Consider the following 16,769-nt stretch of genomic DNA (forward strand, 5'->3'; position numbering starts at 1 on the left):
GCTGCAAGAATAGGCAGCCAAGACAGGATGGACAACTGCAGCTGACACTGGCTGCTCGGCAAGAGAGCTTGGATGGGTTTTAGCTCGCCAGATAAAGTTTGCCTACTGCAGTTCCAGACCCAGAACTGCTTTGAGACAGCAAAGCTTCAACAGGAAACAGTCACACACACTGCAAACAGAGCAGAAGATACCACCTGGTCTCCTACTAGCCTCTCTAACAGGAAGGGTCCAAAGGCCTTGAAGCGAAGAAGAGTTTTTGTGTCTGTGCTGGGTCTTACCAAATGTTGATCCAGCCTATTATTCTTCTCAGCCTTTTGGCTGAGATTGTCATGTCTGTTCTTGTCTGTTTAATATCTGATAGGTCTTTGCTGTGAGGACTTGCTATTAAATGGCTCTGTGGAGCTGGGCTATGGCCTGTGGGCTTGCACTGTCTTCCCCCTGCACCAAACCCCCTTGGTGACCCATCACTCTATCACAGCAGAGTGCAGTAGGAGAACAAGGCGGTGAAAATACGACTTCCCTGTATATTCCCCCAGCCTCCAGCAGTTTGCAGCTTAGGGATTTCCTAAACCAACAATGTTATCCTTGTGGTAAGCTCTTGATGGAATATAGTAGTCATCTTAACAGACTCTTCATCTCTTTGAGAAGCTAGAGACATGTGGTAACCAAGGACAGTATTTTTTGCTAGCTTTCTCTCTGGACCTCAGCAGATTGCTGAGCTGCAGTGCGCATGTACGACTGGGTTTTAGAGGCTGATAGGAGCAAGCTTGAAGGTGAATTGTATGAGGTGTCTGTGGGAGCTGCCTTTGAAACAATTCCGGACCTGCCAGGCGGTGCTGGGAAGGCTGCGGTCACAAGGATGGCTTGCAGCGGAGCTGCTCGTTCATACACCTACCTGCGGCCCTGGGCAAGAAGCGGTCCAGGGGTACGAGAGCCAGGAGCCACCCGTGGGCCCTATGCTGCGGGCACACCCAGAGGCAGGAGCTGCAGCCTGGGGTGCCTGGTACCCGGAGAGGAGCCTAAAAGCGCAGCAGAGCCAATGCCCCCCGCATCAAGCAGCACTGTTGACTGAAATGAGAGAGTTACTTGGCTTCAGAGATGAGCAAGATGGTTCGGATACAGAAAAATAGTGCTGGAAATGGAATTCCTGCCAAAGTCAAAATTAGCAGCTGTGAGTGACAATTTTTAGCAGATGTCAGGTTTCTATTTACTTACTTGTTTTCTGGAATGTTTGTAGGTTTCGTTTTCATCTCTCTCTCTTTTTTTTTTTTTTTTTTTTTTTTTTTTTGGTATGTTAGTCTTCCAAATTTTCTCACCTGAATTGTGGAGAATTTGTATACCAGCTCCTTAAAATAGCAACATTGAGGCATCTGAGTGAGATTGTATACGAGGAGGAAAATTCTATGTGTGTTTATTGCTGCCATAGATCTGGATTGTTTACAGAGTGAAATGTTATTAAAAAACTCATGTGACAGTTGGAATACTCTACCCTCTCTGGGCTCGTGCTGACCACTGTCACCCACCTAGCTTCTTGGCAGAGCCTGCTGATAGAATTAACATCTCTCCCAAACCTAAGTAACTGTCAGACATGAAGTCCAGGCCCTTGCAAGGCAGCAGCAAAACCATTCCCCTCCCCTGGAAGAGCAGAGCCAGGCCTTGCCACCGATGCCTGCCTCCCGCCGCAGCGGCTGTGTGCCCTGGAGCCATCCCGCGAGCTGGTGCCTGCAGCGCAGTCACCTGAACTGAGGGTCTTGAAGCCGATGACCCACATCTGCAAGGAGAGCGTGAACGGAAAGGGAAGAGCTGTGTGATTTTGTTTCCAAGATAGCCCTTTCACTCATGGCCGTTCACGCTGTTCTTGGTCCAAAGAACACTGCAGAAATCCCTGTTAGCAGCTGTTTTCCCTATCAATGCATTTTCCTTGGACGAGAGTGTCAGCTGGCTGAAAACTGTCTCCAACCATTTGACTTCCCATGGTGGGGGTGGGGGTGTTGCTTTTATCGCCAACAAAATATGAGAACCTTTGGATGTGGTATTACCTCGCTGACGTACACATCCTGGTAAAATTTCCAACAGCTCTTTTTTGTGACTGTCAACTTAATTAAGAGGGCTTTAAACTAGGTTCGAAGGGGGAAGGGGATATTGCCCAGCTCACTAGGGACGAGCCCAGGCTTGGCGTGCCAGGGTCAGGGGTGAGATTGACAGCCCAGCTCAAGTGTGTCTATACCAACGCACGTAGCATGGGCAATAAACAGGAGGAGCTGGAAGCCATTATACAGCAGGACGGCTACGACTTTGTCGCCATCACAGAAATGTGGTGGGACAGCTCGCATGACTGGCATGCTGTCATGGATGGCTACAGACTCTTTAGGAAAGACAGACCAACAAGGGGAGGTGGTGGAGTTGCTCTGTATGTGAGGGAGCAACTGGAATGCATCGAGCTTGGCCTGGGGGCAAATGAGGAACAAGTTGAAAGCTTGTGGGTTAGAATTAAGGGACAGGCTCACACGAGTGACATTACGGTGGGTGTGTACTACAGGCCACCTGACCAGGAGGAGGAGGTTGATGAGGCCTTCTACAGGCAGCTACAAGCAGCCTCACAATCACAGGCCCTGGTTCTCATGGGGGACTTCAACCACCCTAACATCAGCTGGGAAGACCGCACAGCTAGGCAGGCGCAATCCAGGAGGTTCCTACAGAGTGTCGATGATAACTTTCTGACGCAAGTGGTGGAGGAACCAACAAGGAAAGGCGCTCTGCTGGACCTCGTATTAACAAACAAGGAGGGAGTGGTGGAGGATGTGAAGGTCGGAGGTAGACTCAGCTGCAGTGACCATGAAATGTTCGAGTTCAGGATCCTGCATGGAGGAAGCAGGGCGATAAGCAGGATCAAAACCCTGGACCTCAGGAGGGCTGACTTTGGCCTCTTCAAGGAGCTACTGGCAGAAATCCCGTGGGCCAGGGCTCTCGAAGGCAGGGGGGTCCATGAGTGCTGGTCACTTTTTAAACGTCACTTCCTCCATGCTCAGGAGCAGTGCATCCCCCTGAGAAAGAAATCGAGCAAAGGAAGCAGGAGACCTGCATGGTTGAACAAGGAGCTTCTAGCGGAGATCAGGTGGAAGAGAAAGGTCCATGGAATGTGGAAGGAGGGACAGGCCACTTGGGAAGAGTACAGGAATGTGGTCAGAGCGTGCAGGGATGTGATGAGGAAGGCCAAAGCCCACCTGGAATTGAAACTGGCAAGGGATGTCAAAAACAACAAGAAGGGCTTCTTCAACTACATCAGCAGCAAAAGGAAGGTTAGGGACAACGTGGGGCCGCTGCTGATTGAGGCGGGTATCCTGGTGACGGAGGATGCGGAGAAGGCAGAGCTACTGAATGCCTTCTTTGCTTCAGCCTTCAGTGCTAAGACTGGCCCTCAGGAATCCCAGGCCCCGGAGGTAAGAGAAGAAGCCTACAGAGAGGACGACTTTCCCTTGGTCAAGGAGGACTGTGTGAGGGATCGTTTAAGCGATCTGGACGTTCACAAATCCATAGGCCCTGATGGAATGCACCCACGAGTGCTGAGGGAGCTGGCGGATGTCATTGCTGAGCCACTCTCCATCATCTTTGAGAGGTCCTGGAGGACAGGAGAGGTGCCTGAGGACTGGAGGAAGGCCAATGTCATGCCAATCTTCAAAAAGGGCAAGAAGGAGGACCCAGGGAACTACAGGCCGGTCAGCCTCACCTCCATCCCGGGAAAGGTGATGGAGCAGCTTATCCTGGAGGTCATCAATAAGCAAGTGGAAGAAAAGAAGGTTATCAGGAGTAGTCAGCATGGATTCACCAAGGGGAAACCATGCCTGACCAATCTGATAGCTTTCTACGATGACATGACTGGCTGGGTAGATGAAGGGAGAGCCGTGGATGTTGTCTACCTCGACTTCAGCAAGGCTTTCGACACAGTCTCCCATAATATCCTCCTAGGGAAGCTCAGGAAGTGTGGGCTGGATGAGTGGTCGGTGAGGTGGATTGAGAACTGGCTGAATGGCAGAACTCAGAGGGTTGTCGTCCGCGGCGCTGAGTCTGGTTGGAGGCCTGTAACTAGTCGTGTCCCCCAGGGGTCAGTACTGGGCCCAGCCTTGTTTAACTTCATCAACGACCTGGATGAAGAGTTAGAATGTACCCTCAGCAAGTTTGCTGATGACACCAAACTGGGAGGTGTGGTAGACACACCGGAAGGCTGTGCTGCCATTCAGCGTGACCTGGACAGGCTGGAAAGTTGGGCAGAGAGGAAGCTGATGAGGTTCAACAAAGGCAAATGCAGGGTCCTGCACCTGGGCAGGAACAACCCCAAGCATCAGTACAGGCTTGGGGCGGACCTGCTGGAGAGCAGCTCTGCGGAGAGGGACCTGGGTGTCCTAGTCGACGACAGGTTAACCATGAGCCAGCAGTGTGCCCTGGCTGCCAAGAAGACCAATGGCATTCTGGGATGCATCAAGAGGAGTGTGGCCAGCAGGTCGAGGGAGGTTCTCCTTCCCGTCTACACTGCCCTAGTGAGGCCTCATCTGGAGTACTCTGTCCAGTTCTGGGCTCCCCAGTTCAAGAAAGATGAAGAGCTACTGGAGAGAGTCCAGCGGAGGGCTACAAAGATGGTGAGGGGACTGGAACATCTGCCCTACGAGGAGAGGCTGAGGGAGCTGGGCTTGTTCAGCCTGAAGAAGAGAAGGCTGAGAGGGGACCTTGTAAATGCCTACAAATATCTGAAGGGTGGGTGTCAGGAGGATGGGGCCAAGCTCTTTTCAGTGGTGCCCAGTGACAGGACAAGGGGCAATGGGCACAAACTGAAGCACAGGAAGTTCTGTCTGAACATGAGGAAGAACTTCTTCCCTCTGAGGGTGACGGAACACTGGAACAGGCTGCCCAGGGAGGTTGTGGAGTCTCCTTCTCTGGAGATATTCAAGACCCGCCTGGACAGGGTCCTGTGCAGCTTGCTGTTGGTGACCCTGCTTTGGCAGGAGGGTTGGACTAGATGACCCACAGAAGTCCCTTCCAACCCCTACCATTCTATGATTCTGTGATTCTGTAATTCAAATCTCCTGATTTTTCTGTGCAGGTAAATGAGCAATACAAGCCAAAGGGTGGATTTTCAATGTGCTGCTTCCCCAAACTGGCATGTACTTTGTGTGTGGAGTGAAGTACAGATGGAATGGGACAGGACAGGATGGGACACAAGCTTGCTTCTCTGTAGTTTCAAAGGAAATTTGAATATTTGTTCTCAATGTATGTGAAACTTCCTTGTGTAGGCAGCTAGACCCTTTGGCAAGGACTTAGTGTCCTTCTTCATTTCAGGAGTCTTGAGAATTTTGCTTGTTGACTGTCTGGTTTGTTCCATTTTGGAAACATATGGAAGAGGGGGGAGAAAAGTTCAACAGCCTACTTCAACAGAACAGGAAGGTGGGCTGGAGAGGACAGTACTGTGGGAGCCCAGAGCCACCGCCCTATATCTGTCATTTGATGCCTAACTCAAGGCAAATCACTTTTGGTTTCTCTTACGTTTTCTTCTCGTGCTTTTTCCTGCTTGCCTACTGAGCCTTTGAAAGTACAGCACCTAACTCAATAGGAAGTAGAGGCCTCGTGGGGCTGCCAGTACCGGCAGTCAAGGTGACAGTGTCTCTGCAGCATTTCGGCTGTGTGAAGTCTGCCTTTCCTTACACATTCCTACTTGGCCGTGGCAGCTTAGTTTTCATACTCTTTTGATCAGACAATATGTGTAAATGTCAGTGATCTGTAAAGTTCTACAATAGTGAATAGTCTGGCCAGCATCCTGGATTCAGATAACTCTGTTCAGCCTTCCCATGCTAGTTAAACTGTCCCCAGACTTAATCTGTCATGCACGTGTTTTTGGATATCTTAGTTCTCTCCTGGATAAAAGGTGTTACTGGATGTATGCCCAGATAACCTCTCTATTACAAGTACCACCCTGTGTTTGACATTGCTGTGGAGTATATGGAGACCAAGTGGTATGCTAGAAGATACATAATCTTTCTGAAGCCCCTTTATGTAAAAATAATAAAGTACTTCATAATGCTCCTTTCTCTTGGTGCGCGTTGAGATAAAATGGTGGAATTAACTTTTCACAAATACCTTCTTTCGTCTTGATGGGTAAAATCACAAGTCCAGGCAAGACAGCAGAACATATGTCAAAGACTTAACTGAGAAAAGATCTCACCTTCCGATTTAAATCTTGTTGCAAAAAAGAAATTTGGATTTAAGGCTTCAAGCCACTGTCTGCAGCTATTGCTTATTCGGTGCTCTAATACCTTGCCGAGACAGACAGATAGTTACATATTTTTCAGTAGACAGGTACTCAAAAGCATGTCTTCGTTTCAGTGCTGGCATTCTCTTGGCCATAGGCAGGGGTGCCGTTGCCTGGCACCATTGGTACGGTGACGGAAGATCAGTGTCTTCCGTCTGTGCTGTCAGACTGCTCTGCTGAGTTGGCTACGATGGCTTCAGAGGCCTCTGGTGAGTTGCGTCAGAGACGGACTTTGTCCAGATATTCAGCCTTAATTTGAATTTACCACCTTCACTCCCAGAAGCTTGGCTCTGAGGTTATTGTAGGAGTGTATATGTATGTGTGGTATTTCTTGTGTGTTTGCCTCAGCAGGGTCTGATAGACTGCTGTACTCTTTTCTTTGTTTTCCATCTTTGACATAGTGAATTGTATCCACAGTTGCATAAAGCTATCTACTAACTGATTTTTTTCCAGTGGTGACTGTCTTTTTTTTCCAAAAGGTCATGGACTATACTGCTGCTCACTGTTTACTTAAAGAGAAAGAATGTAGTCACATATGTTCACATATATAAAGCATATTTGAGCTGATACTGTACTGTGTACCATGCTTTTTTTTTTTTAATAACTGAAAACAGACCAGCGCACGTAGCTTCAAAAGTTGCGTGTACAAAGAAAAAGGAGGGAAAAGGCTGAGATTTTTTTTTTTTTAATCTTTTACCAAGTGTTGTGGGTACTGTCAAGCAAATAAATGGGTAACTTGATTTGAAGTTTCTGCCCAGTCAGGACATGGCGAACCAGTAAGACTGAAACCCTGTTGTAAACATTGGGAAAGATAGCTATACTGACGTGAGAACCCCTGGTACACTGAAGAGTATTTTGCACCAGTATTTCTGAACAGGGAAGGAATGGCTTTGTAAAATCCTGCTTAGCTGGTGATTTTTGAAGAAAGTAAGTCAGAGACTCTTGCTGGTGGTCTTGTTAAGGAGTATTTAGTGCCTTAAGATAACTTCAATACTTAGCTGAATAGGCTTTGTAACTTCCTGCCAGCAGAGGCATGGCTTTCAAATTGGAGTGAATCACACCAGTAAGTGATTTCTGAGGTCCAGTTACCACAGCTCTGTTCCAAGGGCTGAGGAGCACACGACATTTCCAGCTATCCACCTCTCACTCCAGGATTGTCACGTAATTTGACCAGTGTGGTTCCAGGAATCTGGCAGAAGCTTCTTTTCTGTAAAAATTTGCCAGAGTGACTGCTGCAGCTTTTCATTTACATTGCAGGACATGAGGGGCTGTGCAGGAAAACATCCGGTTATGGGTGAGACATTGAGCAGAGACGTGGAGGAAAATAAGCCACAACATTGTAAAGGAGTAACATGAACTAAACATGGGAAGTAACATAGGAAGAAAATAGCCCATCATGATCCTTGTCTACATTCAACAAAAACTTGGTGTTGATTTACCAGAGCCTGACCTGCATCCCAGCCGTGGCTTACTCCGCACATTATGTAGCACTCGGGACATAAGCCATGCGACCCCAGGACCCACGTCATTCTTGTGAAAGCTTCTGAAATGTCTGATTCTTCTTCTGGTTATTAACAAATGGTCTGTACATGCAGACCTTGCTGCTTACATCATAGTATTGTCATGTGAACTCTTCTTGTTTTGCTATCAGAAGTACGTGACTTCATCTTTTAGAATAAGGAATGAGGGTTACAGGAGCAAATAGGAGACCTAGTACAGGTCATAGTTAATTTTCTGTATCTGTTTTTCCAAGGCTTATAGAAGATATATGTGTGTCGAGATATGCTAAGTACATGGATGTTGTTGCAAGTGTATATACAGCACATCAATGACCACAGCAATATGCAAAAAATTCTCCATACGTAGCTGAGAGAATGCACTTCACTAGGACCATGTACCCTGGCAGTAATGTACATTTCCTGCTAAATGTTTGTCTCTTCGTATTTGTGTTTACTTCAATGGCTTAGTGTGTGCTTTGAAACTACGGGGCTACATTTATGATTATTTCCCTGACCAAGTATTCTAAGGTAGGCAGGCAAACTAGCTCACTAATGAGATGCACTAAAGAGAAATTAACACACTGACGTCCTCTGAGAACTGCTCTTCCTCTGGATTGAAGGGTTGCGCTGTTGGTAGCAGAATGACGTGTAAGGACAGCAGATGATCAGTTAAAATCCATTTGGAGTAAATGATAAAGCTTAAGAATACTGGCTTTGATTGACAGCCTCATTTAGTGATAACCACAGAGGAGTCCATTGTTGGACGGGAACCTATATGAAGAAGATTGCTAGGTGATGTGCATTGTCTTTCCTCTGAGTGGTAGCTCTGAACAGGCTGAACTAAGACTATCTTCACTTCTTCTGAAGACCTGAAAACATGATGTGTAACTAGCATATGGTTCTTAAAAACAGCAGAGAAGAACATGTCCTTCAGATAACCCTCGAAACTTGCTGAAGGACAAAGGGCCCTTTTATATACCAAAGCCCAAAGTATTAAATTCCAAGGAGAATGGGCTCTAGCATTGCTGCTCCGCAGGGTTGTGCTGTAGGATTCTGTAAGATATTTGGTTATTTTGTCCTTCTCCTTCTTATCTGTGCACTGTGCTTTCCTCTGGTGTGTATATTTTAAGTTGTCCATCTCGCAGAATTCCTTGTGACTAAGTAAAATAGGTTGAGGCTGCTTCAGAGCTCTTGACTATCTCCCTGGCCATAAAAGAATTCATTGAAAAATTAGGCCCATCAAGCCTGAACCGTTCTTTCTCTGACCCCAAGACTTCTTCCAAGCACTTCTCCTCTGGATGCTGTGCTTGGAAGAAGTGTTCTTTTGCTGTTTTCTTTTAAAGGGATTTCAAGGAGGATTTCAAACCAAATACTTTTCTTATTAAAAAAACAAAAAGTAACACACATGTAAAACACTTTCCTCACTCTGCTGTGAATACTACCACAGTGAGTGTAGCAAAGAAATATGTGCCCATTTAAGGAAGCAAAAAAGAAAGGTATTTAGCAGGAATCTATTTGAGCTTACAAGAATATAGAAGGAATTTCTGCTTTGAAATAGCAGCAATTGTGCTGACAGAGGGAGACTGACTTATTATACTCAACTAGTTATCATGTGCTTGCATCATTCTATAAAATCTTCTTCACAACTGTATGCAATATGATGCTGCAAAATCAATCTTTTCATTTCCGTATGCAATGTATTCAATGACATTAAAAATGCAAAAGATTTTCTGTGAAATAGAGAGTAATTTGAAGTCACTAGAAAACTAAACAAAGCTTACAGTGTCATCGAAAGTCCACTGAATTCAATACTATGATTTGCATCAGGCCAAGAGTAACTAACTTAAATTTATAGATGATCAATATGTTAATTTTCTTACGGGCTTTTGAATGGAGTAGTAGATTTTTCCAATAAAGCTGAAAACTGACTTCATTGTTTTACTCACGAGGGGGAAGGAAGAACCTCAGGTTACACATTGATCCTGTATGCATAATGCTACATAGTAGTTTGAAACTACTGAACATTTTCCATAGGAAAAGTGCCATTCACACATTCACATGCTTAGAAAGTAAGGCAATTTTAAAGACAATTGATCTGCTGTCAAATTTAAACAAGAAATCCACAACTGTTGTTAGTGAAAAAGAAGTAATAGTGGATGAAGAACACTTCGGAAATGTTAACATTCCTATCCCACATCATGAGCTATAGTTAGAAAAGGCTGTTAAAACAAACCTGATTTCTGTAAATGTAAACCAGTCATCTCATGACACATTTTTCAACTGCAGTTTGTAATCTAATCTTTGGCCCGGTTAACAGACTGATTTAGTAGTAATGTAACCAAGGCTACACCACGTGTGTGTACATAGTCACTAGCTTCATAGTAGTCTGTGCTACATAATACAGCGTGGATTTCTGTGAGTTTAGCAACTACGAGGAATCTAGCTTAAAATAGAAGCGTGAGCATTGTTTGATACTGTTTTGGATGTGTGTTTCTGTGACCTTTGCAACAGTTTTGCTGGAGGACAGTCAAATGTTCAGCTGCTGTGAATCTACCACATGCTAAAACTGTCAGTGCATCTGCATTCTTTTGCACAAGCTGACGTGCTCTCTCAGAGGATATTGTATTCTCTTATCCTAATACTCATAGCAAAAGCAAGTAAATCAATTTATTAAGGGGAGTAGACTCATGAAAAAACTGTTGGCTCACATTCTGTAAAATTAACTTCAGCTTAACTGGGAAAAAATAGATCATTATTTTCTAAAATTGATAATTAGCAATAGATCATGATATTCTTTTTTGGGCAACTCTGCAAAGGAAGATGCTGAGAATTGAGTTCTCCTGCTCATATCAGTGGGATTTCTACATGCTCAGTATACTAATCTGCCAGGCCATGCAGAAAAACAAGTGCTTAACTTCCAAGAAAACAAGAGCTGAGCCCATGTAGTCAGTGTAACTCGTTAAGCCCGGTTTAGTTCACTCTCTTTGCATTGCAGGACAACTGCTTAACAATTCCATTTCCTCAGACCTGAGGCTTGTAGAAAAGAGGTGACGGGAATGAAGAATCCGCGTAGGGTTCAGTCCATGGAAACTGAGGTGGGTTGTCCAGAAAGTCTGTGATGCCGGGAGTGATGGATGGCGTTTATCAGCAGCCCACCCCTGCACTGGCCTCTGTTTGTAAGCTGCAGGTGGGTGGCACGTTTCCTAGCATCTGCCTTGGCTGGGTAAGGATCCTGCACTACTCGTGTGTTTATGCTATAGAGAGGTCATGTGCTTTCCTATGTGCTTTTTCCATACTAATGAAATCCATCCGTACAACATAGGATCTGGCCAGTGCATCAGAACTACACTCTGGTGATGTTGTATGTAGTCATTTGGACTCTGGTGTGACACAAACTTTTACTCATTTCAAGAATAATAAGAAAATACTTTTTGCTAATCAAAGAGACCCTGTTTTTCCCTTGTGTGTATGTTCTTCCGTCACCCTCTCCCTCTCAGCAGTTTTAGTGCCCTGGCATTACGCTGCGAATAGCTTCAGTCTGTGCTGTGGGAATCGTGGAGCCGCAAGTCATTCAGGTATTGTGTATTCTTGTTCTACCAGCATTAGTCACGGTGTAAAGTCATTTCACATTGACATGAGATAACTTGTAATTCTATGAGAAATACCAAGTGTCTTCTGCAACTACAAACTGCAACCTGTGAACCTGGGTCTGATATGTGAAGCAAGAGTGAGGTGGGAATCTGAGCAACAGTGAGCAATGGATAGTTTGTTTGGCAGTCGAAGAAAAGTACTCTTGATTCGGTCATCAAAGGAAGAAGATCTGTCTGTATAAACATCCCTAAGTCCTATTGAATGGGATTCTGTGTTCCCCTGAAGTGGGTGGCAGCAATACTGGGCCTTCCAACTGTAGACCTCAGCCAAGCGAAGAGTCCTACGACTTCTTCCAAAGCTGATTCCTTCCTTGCAATTGTTCATGGGGAAATTTCACTAGGGTTTAGTCTTTCTTGCCCAAGGAATATTTTGAACTACTAATTTTTGCTTAATCTCTTGAAAGTAATCTAGAAGGGACTTCATGGTATTGGGCTGAAGGTAAGTTGGTGCTCTTTTTCCACCTACACGTTACATGCCGTGCTGCAGCAGAGGAAAAACCAACATCCCATAAATGCAAATTGGAGTACTGCAGTACAGTAAAAACCTTGCTAAAAAGGCACTGAAAACATTTGCTACCACTCTGCTTTCTGTTCCAAAATCTCATTACCCAATAGGAGTTGCGGAAAATATCGTGCTGAGCCATGGTTAGACCATCCATTGTGCCCTGCCCTGACAGCACCAGGGGTTCAGTGAGCAGAGCAGTCAGCTGTGAAGTGCAAAATTTTCTGATTGCAGTTTGATCTGTTGACATGCAGGATGTGCATGCCGTCAAGCAACCCAGTGATAAGCAGTTCTGCCAAATGCTTACAAGCGTTGTGGCGTTGGCCCTTCAGCCAGGTGTGCGGCGAGTCCTTCGCTGGGAGCTGGAGCGTGCGGGAGGAGGGAGGGGCCCTTTGTGACACGAAGTTGCTGTACCAGAAAATAGAAAGATCTACTGGTTGTGAAACGATGCAAGTTGGTTGGATATGAGATTAGCATAATCATTCTTATAGTGTCATAATTTCCATATATAATAGATTGCAATTATGAAATCATCTCATTTTGTGTTAGATACATATTTTTATATATAAAATTCATTTGGTTCACATCATAAGTACCTCCCCAAGCTTGTCTTCATATACCATTATAATTCATAGGTTTCTACTAAGATAGCCCCAAACTAATCAGCGTTTTACAAGCTAATCGGCTCATACTGTCACAAGTGGTATAACGCAAGTAATTATGCTCTAATTTAAAATCTAAAAATCATTAAAATGTAGATGGTGATATCAACTGTTACATAAACTTTTTAAGATTAGGCTATATACTCCTCAACCCTCCAGCTGGAGGATATGGGAAGAAATCCCACTTTCATCAGGTCTCCGGTGAAACCAACCACTCAGCTAACCAGACTGGAAACGGTAGAATGGGGCTCGTCGCTAGAGAGCCGGGGATGTACGCTCTGCATGTGAACCGGGCTCCCTCAGGCACTGCGGCACTGACCACCGGCCTCCCCTTGCTGCGTCCAGCAAGCAGCGCGAGAATGGCCGGGGTGCCAAATGTGTGGGACCGACGTGAGTGGCCTGAAGGCACTTGCTGAAATGAAATCTAAGATGTCACATCTTTTCACTTGGATTTCTTTGGAAGTGTTATGTACAGAAAGATGGTGAAACAGAGTCATTACTTCTCAGCCTCCTACCATTTAAAGGGTTTAGTCGTTTGTGATACCTCCCCCCCCATTCTTCTTTAAACCACAGAATCCTCCACTCTAGCTTGCTTTCTTCCCCTTTTTGTTGCCTAATATTTATCTGTTTAAAGAATAAACACTATTTCTTCTTTCTCAGTGCTGAATATAGCATCCCTGATGGCTCCGGACCATGTCATGCTGTAAATATTATTCCTCCAACTGGTTCATGGTAAAGATCTTCATTGCTTGCAACTCGAGGACACGAGCTTAGTCAATGAGATATTTTATTAGTCTTTCTGTATTTTTAATTTCCTTCTACATGAGTGATATGTTTATTGCTTTTCTGGAGAATAACAACTGGAGAATAATTTGTTTTGTTCGTTTATGTCTCAGGGTTTTTATAATAGGCATGTATGTAGGTAGGTAAAGTGCTCCTAAAACTGTGCAGTATTGGATGTTAAGGATTCTTGAACTGGGTGAAGAAAATCCAGGCGGGTTCTGTTCTGCCTGTACTAATGGTTGCAAGTCTCGGTAATTGGAGTAAATGCAAACACTGACATTAGACTTTTTTTTTTCTTTTTTAATGCTTTTTTTAAAGCTCTGTTAAAGCACAGCACTAAATAATGTGTCTCATCTTCTAACCAGCATCTGACCCCAGCCAGCAGCCAGGCACCCCCACGGCTGCTCGCTCACTCCCCTCACCAGCTCCTCGCAGTCAAACAGGGAGAGAAAATAGGAAGAACAAAATCAAGACAATTCTTGAGTCCAGATAAAAACAGTTTAACAGGTGAAGAAAATGCAGGGGGTGGATCAAAGCGAAGCGAAGGGGATGGCACACCACCTCCCATAGGCAGACCGATGCCCAGCCAGTCTCCAGACAACAGCCACCTGGGAAACAAAAGCCCCATCTTTTTCTTCCTCTACCCCAGCTGTTATTGCTGAGCGTGAGGGTACATAGCAAGGAGTATCTGTCCCAGGCATGTCCCCTGCCAGCGCTGGCTGTGGGGCGCAGGGGGAAGCAGAGAAGGCCCGGGCACTGTGCAAGCCCAGCCCAGCACTGGTCAAGGCACTGGTGGGTGGTCAGCGCCGTCGGAGCCACGGATCCAAAACACAGCACCACAGGGGCTGCTAGGAAGAAAGCCGACTCCGTCCCAGCCAGACCAAGCACAACCTCAAATCACGCTACTTTTTTTAGTTTATCTTTGCGTATCCTAGTTTACAAACTCCAATTTCCTATTTCCTTTGAGATCATTTTCTTGCTGTAGAGACATCGAATACTCAGTTTTCCTCAGGTGGTTACCACATTTCATTGCTACTGCAACTCCTTGGCCTATTCACTTGTCACGTTATTATTTCTGTACTGTTTTCCACTAGCACACTGTGGCCCATATTTTTTTTTGTTACCAGCAAAATTTGTTTTGCTTAGCCTGGCTTTCTTCTTGGTACGTGTGGTAGCTCTTCACAGGTTCTTCATAACTATTATTTTATGGCCAGTAGAAAAAGTAGTCCTCTTTGTTTTATTCAGTCCCCAAATGTCTTTTAAATCTGTCTCTTTTATGACTGATTATCTATGCAGCACCTCCAAATCATCTCTGTTAAGACAGACATCTGCCCCTGCCTTGGCAGATACGGGCTTGCAGGCACAGAGAACATGCTCACTCTATGCCAGTTGTCAAAATAATTATTATGAGATTCTGGGGCAATGCTGCATCCCCATTACCCTTTACTGCCAGTCAAGGCGTGTCTGTTTTTTAATCAAATTGCTGTTTATAATGCTTAGCTCTAGACTTTGTGTCACTGCATGTTTGCATATCCTCTGTATTTTTCTTACGTTTGTCTTTACTGTCCTGTTTCCCCATGACTGGAGCCCACTTATTTTCTTCAGTTTCTCAACATCTTTGTTAAAATTAACAGCCCACATCCATCATCACCCCTGCAGAGCAGTTTTTCAGGTTACTGGTTTGAGCAGCTGGATACCAATTTCAGTTCCTAATTCACAGTGCAGAGGAGCCTTTGTAACCCTTATTTGCCTGCAGGAGCAACTCCAGCATTGCACTGACCCACTCATACCTGTTACTCTGCCAAGGTCTCCTTGCCCAGCTTCAGATGTTCTTCATGGCACTGGAATAAACGGCTGATTCCTTCTCAGGTCAGTTACAGTCTCCCCTACAGCTTTTCTGCCTTTCTTTTCATACCTTTAGGTTAAAAATGTTTATTGTGTTCTGTTTTCACATAAAGGGAACTTAGTCACACAATTTGCCCCCTTCCACCTGCATTAGCTGAAATATATTACAAATACTTTTTGGACCTGCAGAAAGGAATCTTTCGATCTTTTCTGTTTCTCCTTGGCATCTGTGGCTCAGGACTTTCAAGCTACTCCCTAGACTTCTTTCCAAGGAGAAAGAATTTAGATTTGTTCCAAATTTCATCACCTTTATGAGAAAATGAAACTTTACAGTAACTTTAAAATGCTTAAAATTCAGAGCTGCTAGTGACATTATGCATGGGGTTTGTATATTGGAGCCCTCAGCACAAGAAGGACATGGAACTGTTGGAGCGGGTCCAAAGGAGGGCTACAAAAATGATCCGAGGGCTGGAGCACCTCTCCTATGAGGACAGGCTGAGAGAGTTGGGCTTGTTCAGCCTGGAGAAGAGAAGGCTGCGGGGAGACCTGATTGCAGCCTTTCAGTACTTAAAGGGAACCTATAGGAAAGATGGGGACGATCTTTTTAGCAGAGACAACAGTGACAGGACGAGGGGTAATGGTTTTAAACTAAAACAGGGTACGTTTAGGCTAGATATAAGGAACAAATTCTTTACAATGAGGGTTGTGAAACACTGGAACGGGTTGCCCAGAGAGGTGGTGGAGGCCCCATCCCTGGAAACACTCAAGCCCAGGTTGGACAGGGCTCTGAGCAACCTGATCTAGTTAGCAGTGTCCCTGCTCGCTGCAGGGGGGTTGGACTAGATGATCTCTAGGGGTCCCTTCCAACCCAAAACTTTCTATGAGTCTATATTGTCTTATATGAGGAAGGTGCATTATGGAATAGATATCAATAAAGTTCCTATGCCAAATAGAATTGGAAAAAATACTGCAGGACAAGACAAAGATCGCTGTGGAAGGATGGTGAATCTTTTGGCAGTGATGAGACTGTTGACTGACAAGTTAATATAAATATGTTAAACTGTAACTTTTTTTTATTAGTTTAATGTTATGATGCTGTTTATATGTGTACATTTTTGGATATTCGTATATAAAGTAGGTCACCAGTTTTTGTGAGAACTGTACAAAGAATCTGAGCCTGGGGAAGCTGGGATAATAAAGAAGGCTAAGAAAATACAGCATACAGCTTAGGAGATAAAGCGAGGGAAGGGGACTTCTTAGTCTAAAAAAAAAAAAAAAAAAAGAAAAAGCTAAGTGAAGGTAATAATAAAAATATAAAAATTGTTCTAAGAACAGTGATAAGTTGTCCTTCCACCAGACATGGGGAAATAAGTTTAATTTACAGCAAGGAAAACTGAAGTTTGATACGAGGAAAGATTTTCTGATTATACAGGCTTTGAAATGCTGGAGCATTCAAAGAGACTGCGGAACTTCCCTCGGCAATGTTGAACAGACACCTGCCAAAATAGACTAGATCTGTTCCGGGAGCCC

At 44.8% G+C, this 16,769-nt stretch overlaps 1 pseudogene; it reads left to right on the top strand.

Moving 5' to 3' along the window:
* The first annotated feature begins 298 nt into the window (after positions 1-298).
* LOC142362468 (U2 spliceosomal RNA) lies at positions 299-466 on the top strand (annotated as a pseudogene).
* Positions 467-16,769: the final 16,303 nt, after the last annotated feature.

Source organism: Opisthocomus hoazin, chromosome 9 (genome assembly GCF_030867145.1).
Source record: "Opisthocomus hoazin isolate bOpiHoa1 chromosome 9, bOpiHoa1.hap1, whole genome shotgun sequence".
Classification (NCBI taxonomy): domain Eukaryota; kingdom Metazoa; phylum Chordata; class Aves; order Opisthocomiformes; family Opisthocomidae; genus Opisthocomus; species Opisthocomus hoazin.